This window comes from Brachyhypopomus gauderio, chromosome 4 (genome assembly GCF_052324685.1).
Source record: "Brachyhypopomus gauderio isolate BG-103 chromosome 4, BGAUD_0.2, whole genome shotgun sequence".
NCBI lineage: Eukaryota > Metazoa > Chordata > Actinopteri > Gymnotiformes > Hypopomidae > Brachyhypopomus > Brachyhypopomus gauderio.
Window position 1 is genome coordinate 7593505 of NC_135214.1, and position 14549 is coordinate 7608053.

General features: G+C 42.9%; 1 long non-coding RNA gene across 1 annotated transcript; it reads left to right on the plus strand.

The window, feature by feature from the left end:
- The first annotated feature begins 1244 nt into the window (after window positions 1–1244).
- On the plus strand, window positions 1245–14318 carry LOC143511581 (uncharacterized). Its single transcript, XR_013130172.1, has 3 exons — window positions 1245–1340; window positions 10835–10916; window positions 14202–14318. It is a non-coding gene; the product is annotated as an uncharacterized LOC143511581 (long non-coding RNA).
- The last annotated feature ends 231 nt before the right edge of the window (window positions 14319–14549 follow it).

Sequence of the window (14549 nt, forward strand, 5' to 3'; positions counted from 1 at the left end):
TAAATACGTACAGATTTTCTACTTCGGTAACACAGATGGAAGAAACTGTGTTTGAACTGAACAGGTCTATTTCATGTAATTTACCGTCGCACTGAAGAGAGGATAAAGATAGGATCACATATTCCGTTATTCCATTATTTAGGCAGGAATTGACTGAGCGCTCATTGTTTTGGGCCACGGTGTACTGCTTGAACAAGTCAGCCCATGAAGCCGGATATCCATTGTCTTCACATATCAGAAGTACCTTTTAGGAGGTTTCAAAGGATTTATGATCATTTATGATAAGCATCGTGTTTTCCTGAGACCTGTGCCAACTTCTTTATCTTTGCCTGTTTTCTTAAATACAAAAATCAAAGGAAAAATGTGAAACTTACTCTGGACTGCACACTGTAAATCGTTTCTACATTTTCTACAATTAGGTACTGTTTGAACCCGTTTGTAATATAAATGTAATGTGTAATGTCACGGAGAGCAGTTTTCAACAGGACTAAAGACACGTTGCCCTGCCTGTGCACCAAAGGCTCAGCATTGATCTTAAGAGACTCGTGTGAGTAGAACACATTCAACACCGAAAACACTCAACACTGTTGCGTTCATCTTATGCTTCTTCCTTGCATAGCAATCTTACAGATGTGCAATTGGGGAAGAGGCCTGAACGAGTACAGGCATCCCAAGTTGCAAAAGTTGATTTCAGGGAGGTTATCCCCCCCCCCCCCCCCCCCCCCCCCCGGAGGTTAAGTTGTTGAGCGGGGGGAGGGGGGGGGGAGACTCCCGCAGCTTCCGGGAGACTTGGGATGTCTGCGAGTATACCTGCCTAAAATTAAACATGTTTCTCCCTTTCGCCTGTGAGGTGAACATGATGACTACCTTACGGTGGCCCCGAAAGCCCATCGCGCTGCAAAGGAAAAACGCGATGCAAATACTCAAAGCAAATTCATCAAAACGATAACACGTGCGCTACAGAAACGCGCCGAAAGTTCAGAAACCCTGCAAATCTTTGGAGTCAAATTCGAGGTCTTTAATGGTGAAGAGAAAAAAAAATCACAGCATTTTGGATTTTACGTTCCTAATTTTTTTCTGCAATACTTTCCCTCTTTTGCATTTCTTTCTTTTGTTTGCACGTCACACTGCTTTTTTTTGCGTCTCGCATTTTACGTTCATAATTGTTTTTGCACTTCTCTCTTTTCTTTCATTCTTTTACCCTCTGTATGGGGGCGGGGAAAGAGGCGTGGCCAAGAGCCAAAGTGAACGTTCTGCGTCATCAGTTGGAGCCACCACCACACAGCGTAGCTATTCGGTTTACTGGTACCATGGCAAACGGTCGCCCAGCTGGACCACAGGTATATACACTTTATAGATTGATGCAGGGTTGCCAACTTTTCAAGATCACGTGGAGTGAGATTTGAACCTGGGAACTAGATTTTTTTTTCTGCGTGAGAAATCGGAAGTGTGGTGTGTGAGCGTGTGAAGACGGTCAAATGCGTGTCTCACACTCAATGCGTGAGAGTTGGCAACCCTGTGATGGTAGTAATCGACTTTTATAGACATATAATTTAATTCATTTAAAAACGTTTTAAATGTTTTCACTTACTAAATTGTGCAGTGTGATCAGGACTGTGAGAAGAGTAGACTAGCTAGTTAACATAGAAAACATGGATACCAGTTCCACTATATAGCCAAATGGTTCCCATGGCGTCCACTACTCTGTCCCAAACCGTATTTCTTTAAACATATTATCTTGGTAAACGGTAAACAGCTGGGCAGTAAACAGCTGGGAGGACCATTTCCTCTGTAGAGGATTTTGCTTCCGAAATCCCCCGTCCTTACAGAGACCTAAAATCGTGTGATAAAATAGCTTACTTATCTAGGGTTACCATAATTTTGTTTGGGAAATCCAGGACACGGGGGGGTGGGGGGGGGGGGGGGGGGGGCGAACGTAAGTTGTGGGGGGGGGGGGGGGGGGGGTTGGGGGGTGGCGAACGTAAGTTGTTGGTTCTCCGCCAGTTGAGTATGATGAGGCTCAACTGATGAGGCTCAGGGATTCCGTGTCATACAGCGCCGTGCTCAGGGTCCTAGTGCCTGTAGAATTAATGGCCCGATTACCGTAATTTAAAAACCAGGACATTTCCACAGTTTTAAAAAATATCCCGGCACGCCCGGGACAGGATGTGAAATACGGACATGTCCCGGGAAATACGGACGTTTGCTTTGCGTATTTGAGGTGCGTTTTTCCTTTGCAGCACAATGGACTTTCAGGGCCACCGTAGTAGATGACCACTACACTACAGAAACCACTGAAAATGGTATCGCTACCATTCTCACCAGGATTCAGGAGAGCTTACACATTTGGTTAGAGTACACATGGCCTGAAACATACATGTCTGTGTCTGCCCGAACTGTGTTATGTGGTGTTACCAGACACACTGTGTTATGTGGTGTTACCAGACACACTGGGTTATGTGATACCACCAGACACACTGTGCTATGTGATACTACCAGACACACTGTGTTATGTGGTATCAGTAGAGAGACCTTGATGGTATATTTCATCAATCAGACTTTGACTTAGGGAGCTGCTTGATATATTGTTTTTATTTGTAACACTGGCTAAATGACTACTGATATTAGCTAATATGTATTTGTGTAGTATTATAGAAGATCATGACTATTTGTGTGAATTTTGAATAATTTGTAGGTTTGAGAGCGTAAAGCATTACATTATAACTGAACTTGTGCATTTTTAGTTTTTTACTGTAATGCTGTAAAGATCAGTTTTCATCAGACTTCAGGCTAACAAAGAATACCACCCTGCAGATAGCAGGTCTGACTTCTGCAACTTAGATGTTTAAAATGTATGGTTTTCAAGCTCTTCTTTCATTTTAGGATTTCAAATAGAAATATAACATACAACAAACATATCATAAACATATATAAACATAACATTCAACATAAAAAATGCTGTAATGCTCTGACTATTCCACAAGAGGGTGTCATCTATCCAGTGATGTGTTTTGCAATGTGACTGCACTTCTGCGTCGCTGTGCATCACCACGTCCCATGGCTTAAATGGAGCACTTAGGAAAGATGTCTAAAAAAGACCCAAACGATTGACCCATCATGACTCGGATGTCCCTATCTGGAAACTTCTCCTTTTGTCTTGCACTGCCAGTGCTGTGCACGTCACAGGATCATGAGTAGTGCTTGCTAAGGACAAGAGACTCACATGCCCAGTTCAAATACAATAGGGCCTATATTACACTGGGTAATATAGGTAATGGGTAACAAAATTAATCAGGTTTAGTGTTAGGCCCGTTGATCTGTACTCTTAGGGGGGTCTTTGGCTGTTCCTATCTTTGAATGCATTTGCTGTAAAGTGATTGTGTCCATGGGTGTCTTCCAATCTCTCAGTGCGATTGTGGGTCTGAATGAAGCCTGCAGTTCAACACAGCAGTAGGGCCTTGACCTCTGATCTACAGTTTACACAAGTGGGGGGTAAATCAAACCATTATTGTGTCTTCCAAATTCCCAACATTCACTCCAGAGGCAGCCAGGGGTTTGGTTGGAGACCAGAGACTCTTGAAGGCCCAGAGGACCTGCTGTCTGCAGAGACCTCGGCTGTATAGGCAGATAGGAGCCACTTCTCTGGTTTCCTGTGAACCGGGTTTGATCAAAAGGGTTCTTACCTTGAAGGCTCACCTTTCAAGCTCCCACAAAATGTACAATATGTGAGTGTGTGCGTATGTATGTGTGTGTGTGTGTGTGTGTGGGTGTGTGTATATATGTGTGTGTGGGTGTGTGCATATATGTGTGTGTGGGTGTATGCATATGCGTGTGTGTGGGTGAGTATGTGCATATGTGTGTGAGTGTGTGTGTGCATGTGTGTGTGTGTGTGTGTGAGTGTGTGCATATGTGTGGGTGTGAGTATGTGCATATGTCTATGTGAGTGTGTCCATATGTGTGGGTGTGAGTGTGCATAGGAGTGGGTGTGGGTGTGTGCATATGTGTGTGTGAGTGTGTGCAGATGTGTGTGGGAAAGTGTGTGCATTTGGGTGTATGGGTGTGTGCATATGTGAGTGTGAGTATGTGTGCATGTGTGTGCAAATGTGTGCATGTGTGTGAGGGTGTGTGTATATAAATGTGTGTTAGTGTGTTCATGTGTGCACGTGTGTGTCTGTGCACATGTGCCCATGAATGTGTGTGCCTATGTGTGCAAATGTGTGTGTGTGTGTGTGTGTGCATATGTGTGTGTGCATATGTGTGTGTGAGTGTGTGTGATCACTCCTCTCTACACTGATCAGTTTTACTTTACTCCCAGTGCAGTTTGAGTGTAATTTTCTTTGCTGTATATCTTGCAATCAACTGTACTAAAAAATCATATAACACACTCAGTGTTTATTAGGCAATGGAAGATTCTGTCTATTGCTTTTTATTAACCATCATTACCAGTTATGAAATTACTCATTTGAGAGTAATAAGCATTGTGAACTATAGATATGTGTGGTACAGTAGTCTTTGTTTGTAAAATGTATTTTAATTAATAAGATGGGCAGAAATTAGAGTTCATTTAGGATATGAAAATAAAACATCTGTGATTCTACGTGAAATGTTTGTTTTTCACCACTAGAGGGTAGACCTTTATTGCAGCAGGAGCCTGGTTATAATGAAAGAGTCAAGACATGCTCAGAGTTGTTGATTCAGGTTGTTCCATATACAAACCGCCAAGACAGTTTGAACCTTTTCACAGCACTAGGCCCTAAATGAACATTAAGTTCACCTGTAATTCGACCTGTGACAATCCAGATGAAATAACACATTCTGCGGGGGCCTTTTGGTTCTACTCGTATCTTGTTTTAAATAACATAAAAGCATAATTTTAACATATGGAAATCCCATTTGAAAACAGTCATTTAATAAACTAAATTAAAATGTATTATAAACATTTTTTTATGGGACAGGTTTACCTCAGTTTTAACGTTGGGCATATGTGTGATAAGTTAATAATGGGACTTTCAGAATCCATCTTTTGTTTGGGCTGTGAGCACACATTTTTCTTTTGAAAAGGTGGGGCTGTTTATTAACCGTGAGCCTTAACAAAAGTATATAAAACGCATTCAAAACATTAAAAGCCTTTGTTTGAGATCTGGGATATGGATATATATATTTGTCCTTCAGCTGGGCAAATAAATGTTCATGTACCTGGTGCACAATATCAGACATCTTTGATTATTTTATTATCTCAGTAATGCTATTGCTGTTTGGACTGACATAATCCCACCACTGAGCAAACACCAGTCCTGAGCACATGAAGGAAAAGGCTCTACAAGCTTATCTTTTTAAACAAGACTGTTTTACAGAACCTCTGTCAAACACCACCAGCTTCAATATGTGTATTCTGCTCCATCATCAGAGGACTTACAACATCACCCTGAAAATATTGCTTGAGATTAAGATTGAAGAGGTTGGACATTTGTCAGGTCAAATGGAACTGTTGACTTTTGCTCTCACATATTAAATCAACTGTCAAAAAATCCTTCCTGATAACTTGCATTATTAAGCCTTTTATTCGTATGAAAGAATGTGATTGGCTGCCTTAATCTCTGTCGAGTCTGGACAGTAATCTGAAGTTATAAACATTAGGGTGACGCCTTATGGCTTGTGATGACTCATGAGAAGCACATAATAAACCATTAAATTTGATTTGAGGGTGTTGAGCTGCTAGTTTGGCTTAAGAGCTTTCAGGAGTGTGTGAACACGCAGCTTGTTTCAGTCAAGCGTATTTTAAGACAAACAGAAAGGTTGACACGACAGCCCTACGTCGCTGGCTCCCCTGCTCTTCACTTTACGTTGTGCTTTTACCGTGTTGTCAGCGGTGGTGATAACTGCTTCACTATCTGTCATGAGGTCAACGTTTAATCGTGAAATGCCACGTTTTCTCTTGTGATTTTTTAATTTATTTATTCCATAAATCCTTCTGGTATAGTGCACTGTAACACAAACTCTTAAACTCTTACACTCTGTTTATGAGCAATGATTGATTTTCCCCTCATGAGCTGTGTCTACAGATTCATCAGTATTACGTCTTCTGCGTATGTCTTCTCGGTGGTTCTGTATGACCCAAGAATGGTGCAGTGTATGCATGTGTGTGTCCCTTACTGTGGTCCGATTTAATGCTGCTCAACAGGTCTCATTATTGTCTTTAGAGGTGAAAAGTCGCCCACTTAGATTCACAACGTCAGACTCCACACACAAACTCAGCAACAACCGAACCAATCACAGGGGAATTATAACTGCTAGATCCCCATTGTTCATTTCTTTATGTAAGATGCTAAAACGCTCTCGTTAAAACAGCCCGAGTCAGTAGACGACAAGCTTTTCTGCTCCTCTGCCACTAAACAAGCCGTTGACAGTCTGTGCTGACAGTGATCTTTCTTTTCTCAAAACTCTGAAAGTGCTTCCTCTTCAGCACCAGCTCCAAATATGTATGTCCTTAGTTTTACATCATCGACTTGTCAGGAGCAGATTTTGAGAATTTAGTGAGTGATGTCTTCCTCGTCGGCGCCGTAGTACAGTCCCTGCCGTCTGACTTTGACCTGAGACACTCGGAGACGTCCCGTTGTTGTGCTGGTATCGCATGTCACATGTACACGAGTGAGAGAGACAGCCGGAGAGAGAGGGTGGGGCTGCTCTTAACAATGTGATCATCTAATTGGGTTTAAAGGAGGCAGGGATTTGACAGCCCGGCGTGGCGGCTGCAGAGTCGTGCCGATGATATCAGGGGTGTGTGTGGGTTGAGTGTGGAGGCGTCGTGTGTGTGTAGGCTGCTGATACAACCCCCTCCCCACACACACATTTCCTCAATTTAATTGCATGAAAGGCAATGCAGGAAGATTGCCTAGCCCGGGCTGTGTGGGTGGAGAGAATGGATTTAAGAATGTATTAGCGTTGGCAGCAAGACGTGAGTGGTGGAGCAGCATCCCTTGGCTTCGTTGGCCTGCGTGGAGGTCTAGGTGAGCTCTCTACGCTAACACCTCCATTATTGTCTCTTCCACATTGAAAACCCAGGCCTGGTGGCTCCCAGGGCCACACACAGAGCTTCACATAATGGCTTCCTTTATCTAGATGTGAACAGGGAGCTGCGATTCGCCACACGCTCAACTCCAAGCAAGGCTTGCTGCTTCACTTCCTGAAACTCGGTGCAGGGAACCAGGGCGGTTAATGTCTCGAGCCGAGGAGTTCGTCAAACCGCAGGATCAAACCTTTAAAAAGTGGTGCATATCCCAACTGGAGGCCCTCAGCCTGTGAAGCCACATGATAGGACGGCGTGTGCTGTTCTGGAGTGGTTCTCCCTCCCCCACGCTGCAGAGGTGGCTTTTCATGACAGGGAGAGACGGACCAAACCTGCCGTACCTGACAAATTCTGCCACACTGAAATGTTCCTACGCTGACGGTGTCGTAACCTCATAGTAGAAGGTGCTGAGAGAACCGACATCTTAATTCCACAACATTTTTTAAACGATCACTTACGCCTCCTTAAAATGTATGCGGTGTGTCATGTCAGTAAGGACATTCACAAAGCCAGTGTTTCTATAGCATGATCACCCTGAAACTATGTAATGATGTAACCCCAAGTAACCCATATTCCACTGTCAGTGTGCTGCCCAGGCTGTGTGTGGATTTAGGTCAGCACTGGTTTACATGGAGACATCTTTGAAAAAAAGTCTTACACTACTCAGGAGGAGGCTGAGGGGAAACCACTATACAATAAATACAAAAAGGCTTTAAAACCGAGTCTTGCCCGCAGGATGTCATAATGCATAAGGCACTAGCAAACGGCGAAGGTTATTTGCTCTTCCGGTCTACAACATAGTTCTACCATGTGCCTGTACATCAGGTCTGATGTGTTGTGTTGCTGTTTGTGTGAGGTGGGCAGGGTAGTGGTTCATCCAGGTTTCTGTAAGGCCCAGAGAAAATGCAGAATAGCTGCCACTGGACCTTTAAGCTGCTTACGGACACATTTATGAAAAGTTTCCATATTAGGAAATCTTAAAGTATAGGATTCTTGGGACACTTCTAGGACTGTCCCTCGATAGAGTTGAAGAGCTGAAGACTACAGTATGTGAGAATATGACTATATCAGAATATACAATAGTAATACATCTATAATTAGTTACATAATTAATAAGTGTTTTTTTAGAACACTTTTTATGGCTGTTTACATTTGTGTCATTTTATTTACCTAATTTTCTGAACAACAAAAATGATCTGAACTCATTTGGATTAGTAACTGCTAACGAGTACAAAGCACCTGAAATTAAGTTGAAGATGCATCAAAAAAACACCTTCCACGCCTCAACCAGCACAATGAACACCTCAACCAACACAATGAACACTCAACAAACACAATAAACACCTCAACCAACACAATGAACACTCAACAAACACCTCAACCAACACAATGAACACCTCAACCAACACAATGAACACTCAACAAACACCTCAGCCAACACAATGAACACCTCAACCAACACAATGAACACTCAAAAAACACCTCAACCAACACAATGAACACTACAACCAACACAATGGACACTCAACTAACACCTCAACCAGCACAATGAACACTGTAACCAACAAAATAAACACCTCAACCAACACAATCAACATTCAATGAACACCTCAACCAACACAATAAACACTCAATGAACACCCCAACCAACACAATAAACACTAAATGAACACCTCAACCAACACAATGAACATTCAGTGAACACCTCAACCAACACAATGATCACTCAATGAACACCTCAACCAACATAATAAACATTCAGTGAACACCTCAACCAACACAATGATCACTCAATGAACACCTCAACCAGCACAATGAACACTCAAAGAACACCTCAACTGACCTGGAAGCAACTCGGTTCATCTCACAGTCGGTACCATGGCACCAGTAACAACACCGACGCAGACGTAGCTCTGAACTAGGGATGCATACTTCATTACATATTTGTTCTCACACAAAAGGGCCTCCAGTGTGTTGCAGCTTAGCCAAATAGTGATTCATTATTTAATTTAGATATGTGACTTTGTCTCTTACTGCTTTGAATTTGTACAAGCCATTAACACTTCTTGTTTAACTAAAATTGATTTGAATGGAAATGAATGGTTGTCATAGGTCTCATAGATCTGACTTTTCATGTTGGGCAATGCTGTCTCTGTACACTGCCTGTCTTGCTTGTGGATTTGATATCCGCATGTATTTCTGAGATATGGTTTCTGTTCAGATATTACACATATATAAAGGAAACACCTTTGCTCTAAGACTTTAAAGCATAACATTTAGATAAACATTTCATAGTTGGATTCATTAAATTATAAACAGTGCATAGTTAAAGAAGACCAACATCTGATGTAAACTGGCATGAAGTGCCAGCTCCCGCTTTAGTAAACATACATGTGAATGCATACTGCACACAAATACATACTGGACATGTGAATACATACTGCACACAAATACATACTGCACATATAAATACATACTGGACATGTGAATACATACTGGACATGTGAATACATACTGCACACAAATACATATTGCACATATAAATACATACTGGACATGTGAATACATACTGCACACAAATACATACTGCACATATAAATACATACTGGACATGTGAATACATACTGCACACATAAATACATACTGGACATGTGAATACATATTGCCCACAAATACATACTGGACATGTGAATACATACTGCACACATAAATACATACAGGACATGTAAACTTATACTGTATGTGTGAATACATACTCTACGTGTGAATGCATACTGAACATCCTGAAAATGATTGAATTCAGCAAACAGAAAACGTCATATTCAAAAACAACAATTTTAATGATAAACTAAACAACACTTATAATATACATGTTAGATATTTGCTTCAACATGAACTACTGCTGTTTTTTTTTAAGAAGATGGTTTAGTTCTGTTCATAAGTAACAGTATGCTGCGTGTTGTGTTTAATCATAAATAACAGTATGCTGGGTGTTGTGTTTAATCATAAGTAACAGACAGTATGCTGGGTGTTGTGTTTAATCATAAATAACAGTATGCTGGGTGTTGTGTTTAATCATAAGTAACAGACAGTATGCTGGGTGTTGTGTTTAATCATAAATAACAGTATGCTGGGTGTTGTGTTTAATCATAAGTAACAGACAGTATGCTGGGTGTTGTGTTTAATCATAACAGTATGCTGGGTGTTGTGTTTAATCATAAGTAACAGTATGCTGTGCGTTGGGTTTAATCATATCTGTTGGGTGTTGTGTTTAATCATAAGTAACAGTATGCAGTGTGTTGTGTTTAATCATAACTGTATGCTGGGTGTTGTGTTTAATCATAAATAACAGTATGCTGGGTGTTGTGTTTAATCATAAATAACAGTATGCTGGGTGTTGTGTTTAATCATAAGTAACAGACAGTATGCTGGGTGTTGTGTTTAATCATAACTGTATGCTGGGTGTTATGTTTAATCATAAGTAACAGACAGTATGCTGGGTGTTGTGTTTAATCATAAGTAACAGTATGCTGGGTGTTGTGTTTAATCATAAGTAACTGTATGCTGGGTGTTGTGTTTAATCATAACTGTATGCTGGGTGTTGTGTTTAATCATAAGTAACTGTATGCTGGGTGTTGTGTTTAATCATAACTGTATGCTGGGTGTTGTGTTTAATCATAAGTAACAGTATGCTGGGTGTTGTGTGTACACTAAGTCTGCACTTGATAAACTGATCAGGTGTGTTATTGTTCTTTCTGTTCCCTGTAGGCAGGCAGTAAAATAACTGTTTTCCAGGGCCATGTGTCCTGAAAAGTTGGTGTCTCTGTGGAGGACAGTGCAGCTCACCCAGGTGAGTGGTTCTCCGGCAGGTGGTGTTCTAGTTGAAGCTGTGTTGGGGAGGCCATTTCATGCCTGGCTAGACCTGCTTTGTGGCCTGGGTCTCCTAATCTGGAAACAATTACTGTGGGATTACCCGCCCATGCGGGCCCACGCCTGCACAGATTTAAGAAGAGCTAGTGGAGGGTGTGGTCATAGGGGGCCGCGTGCAGAGGCGGACCAGGAAAACGGGGCTGACGAGGGAGTGTTTGCTAGGGGAGATAGGACCGGCTCACACCAACAGTCCAGGCTGGTGTCGAGTGACTGGATCAGAGACGTTTGTAGTCGTGTGTAGGACTGGCGGTATGGCAAGTTCATCATGGGGTATAAGTACTGTAGCCATGTGTGCCCTGTGTTTTTTTTCTTCATATTTTCAGTTTTTCATTCTTCCATTATTTTTTCGCAATGTCAGTTGTGGCAAAGACCAGTAGGCTGTAGAATAAGCTAAAGAACAACTAAACATACGAGTGCAGTTTCACTGTGGAAACGTAAACCAAACATACAAGTGCAGTTTCACTGTGGAAACGTAAACCAAACATACAAGTGCAGTTTCACTGTAGAAATGTAAACTAAACGTACAGTTTCACTGTAGAAATCACAAACCTTATCCTTTGACAAAGCCAGCCAGGAAGCTCAGCTCTCACAGCACAGGGAGTATCAGAGGTCAGGCTGCTCTGCGCTACTACACAACAGAACAAAATGAGGACAAAAGTCGATCCCTTTCCCACAATGCCTGAGTGATGTTTGTGGTAGATACCAGTCTAAAAGGAGACAAAGGCCCATCTTAATATGGTGAAAGCACACAAGATCATAAGCACAAATGCCTTTTCTTTAAATTTGAATTGTTCCGTGGTTAATGGACAGAGTAAAATAACACTGTCACAGATGGCGGTGCTGTGGGAATCCCCCTCATCTTGAGAGAGGTGCAAGCCTGGTGGAGTCTCATGGAGGCAGGTGTGGTGGGTGAGGTGGGTGTAGGCTGGTGTGGTGGGTGGAGGCGGGTGGAGGGAGTGGGACACCACTCTTCCACCACTCTTACATGCTACTGAAATATATTGAAATTTCTGTTTGTATTTGCTCAACATTTGTCACTTATGGATACACATTCAAACATTTGCCACTTGATTATATATAACAAACATGCATAAGTAAATACAAAAGTGTATATATATATATATATATATGAAGAAATAAAAGTGCCCAGTTGCACACTCTCTGCAGTTATACAGTGTTTTACTGATCTGAAGTGACTGGTCAAAAGAGCCTTGGAGTAAAGCCAATTACACCAGTGTGTGCTCTGCTCTGCGTACGGTGGCACATTGTTGATGCACAATGTGGTCTTTGGCCGTAGTGGAACGCACAGGCGCTTTGTGTGCTGCAACAAAAGTGCCATCACTGGGACAAAGTGTCTTTGTTTGGGGCCCTTTCGGTCCTTGTTTGCAGGTGCCTTTCAGGGAGCGCTCTTTTAATTCTTTCAGGAAGGAAGATTCTCACTCTTTTTCTGAGAGTATTAGTGCCGAACAGAAAGCTGCTGATCCTGGCCATTGTTGCTTCGTACACACAGGGACATTTCCCAATAGGCATTGTTTCAATGGTTGTCAGGGGGAATAAAGTGGAACTGCATAAACAAAGGCTGTAACGGGTTTAAGGCCTTCTCCTCTGTGGACGAGAGGCCCTCTGAACCCATGGATTTGGATTCTGGGCTGGGATGTGGATGGCTGAGTTAGCACCTCACAGTGTTGGAGAGTCCCTCTATCCAGCAGGGACGTCCCTTCTGAACAGCACAATTCCCCAGATCCCTTACCTCAGTCAGACGAGTGAAAGGGCACCGCTAACCCCCATCCCCCCGCCCCCTCCCTGTGCCACGCACACGGCCCGCAAGGTCAATTAAAACCACCTCAGGCATTAGGAATAGTTTCTCCCTTTGTGTAGACATGACCTTTAAATCCGAGGTTGCCTTCACTGTCAGAGAGTGCACATTAGAGTGTGAGAGGACAAAGCCGGGGGGATTCAAAGCGGTGGCTCCCCGGTGGGAGTCAGGCTGTGGGGGCCCAAGGTGTGCATGGCTCTCCCAGAACAGGACTTCCTCACCCAGTGTTGTGTTTCCACCAGTTGCTGATGTAGTATAATCATTACTGATTCAATTTCCTCAAATCAGTGAAATAAGGTATGTCAGTTAGCTTAGCACCTGGATTTAGACTTGGTTTTAGAACAGGACACTCAGTATAATTTCTCTGTGATAGCTGAAAAAACAGACAACCCAGTGTCGTCCGTGACTGCATGCTGTATTGTGTGTCAGTGACTTCACACTGTGCTGTATTCTGTGTCAGTGACTGTACTTGGTAATACTGTGGAATTGTGTACAGGTGATTGTACATTGTTTGGCATTGTGGGAGAGTGACGCTGTGCTACATTATCTGTGCTACATTATCTGTGCTGTGGGGATCTCCAGGGGCTTTGGGGGACAGAGGTAACCAGAGCAGAAAGGGGTTCTGGCAGTGTGGGAGGAGGGGAAGTCCTGGCTCCAGGCTGTGGACATACCAGAACTGTCATGAACAGTCAAGAGCAGGACCCTACTGAAACATATACGCCATAAATCCCTATTGATCATTGTTATCTGACAGAGTCTTTGTACTTGTTTGAAAGTGGCCAAGGAAAAGGGGGAAAAGGAACAGAAAAGGGGAAGAAAAGGAATGAAAGAATGAGAATACAAGACGTGCGTGTGCGTGAGCGTGTGTGTGTGTGTGTGTGAGTGTGCATGCATGTGTGTGTGTGTGTGTTTGTGTGTGTATGTGTGTGTGTATGAGTGAGATGACGTAATGAGGACAGAAGTAGAGAGAATGTTAGTCATGGCCCTCAGAACGTTTCAGGTCATGTGATGTTGGTTGGCCTTGAGCTTCTGTGTGGTCTGCCTTTAGTGTAGAGAAAAGCTAGCCAACTGTTGCTAAGGAGAAGCTGACCCCACAGGAGCAGGTAGTCTACAGACCTGAAGGACAATTCTAAACACTACAGTGAGAATCATGGGAAAATTAACGAGTGATGTATCTGTCACAGTGACACGTGTATTTAGTGGCCTGATTCTGCCGTATCTCTGTGTGCTTTCTCACTGTGTGAATGTTTCAGGTCTTTGTGCGAGTGTGTGAGGATGTGTGTGAGGGTGTTTTGTGAGTGTGTGAGGGTGTGTGAGGTGCGTGTGACACGCTGGGGTTTGTGGAGCAGAGTGAAGGCAGCTCAAAGCCTGTCTCTTGTTTCACAACAGAGCGGATGGGGGAGGACGGCTGGGTCTCTGCAGCTCCACTGATCTTAAAGAAGTGACTCCTCTTACCATTTCAGGACACACAAAAGCCTACAATCCTGGGACTGTTCCAGCCACCAGTGTAGACAGTGACTGGGACCACCACTGTGTGCGCACGCACACACACACACACACACACACACACACACACACACACACACACACACACACACACACACACACACACAAAAACACTGACTGCAGCTTCATGAACTGAATAACTCCAACAGAAAGCAATTCTCTTGAGTTATTTACTTAAAAGAAAGGCCGCAGTATCTGGGCATTTGAAGGCTGAGAAAGGACACACACACT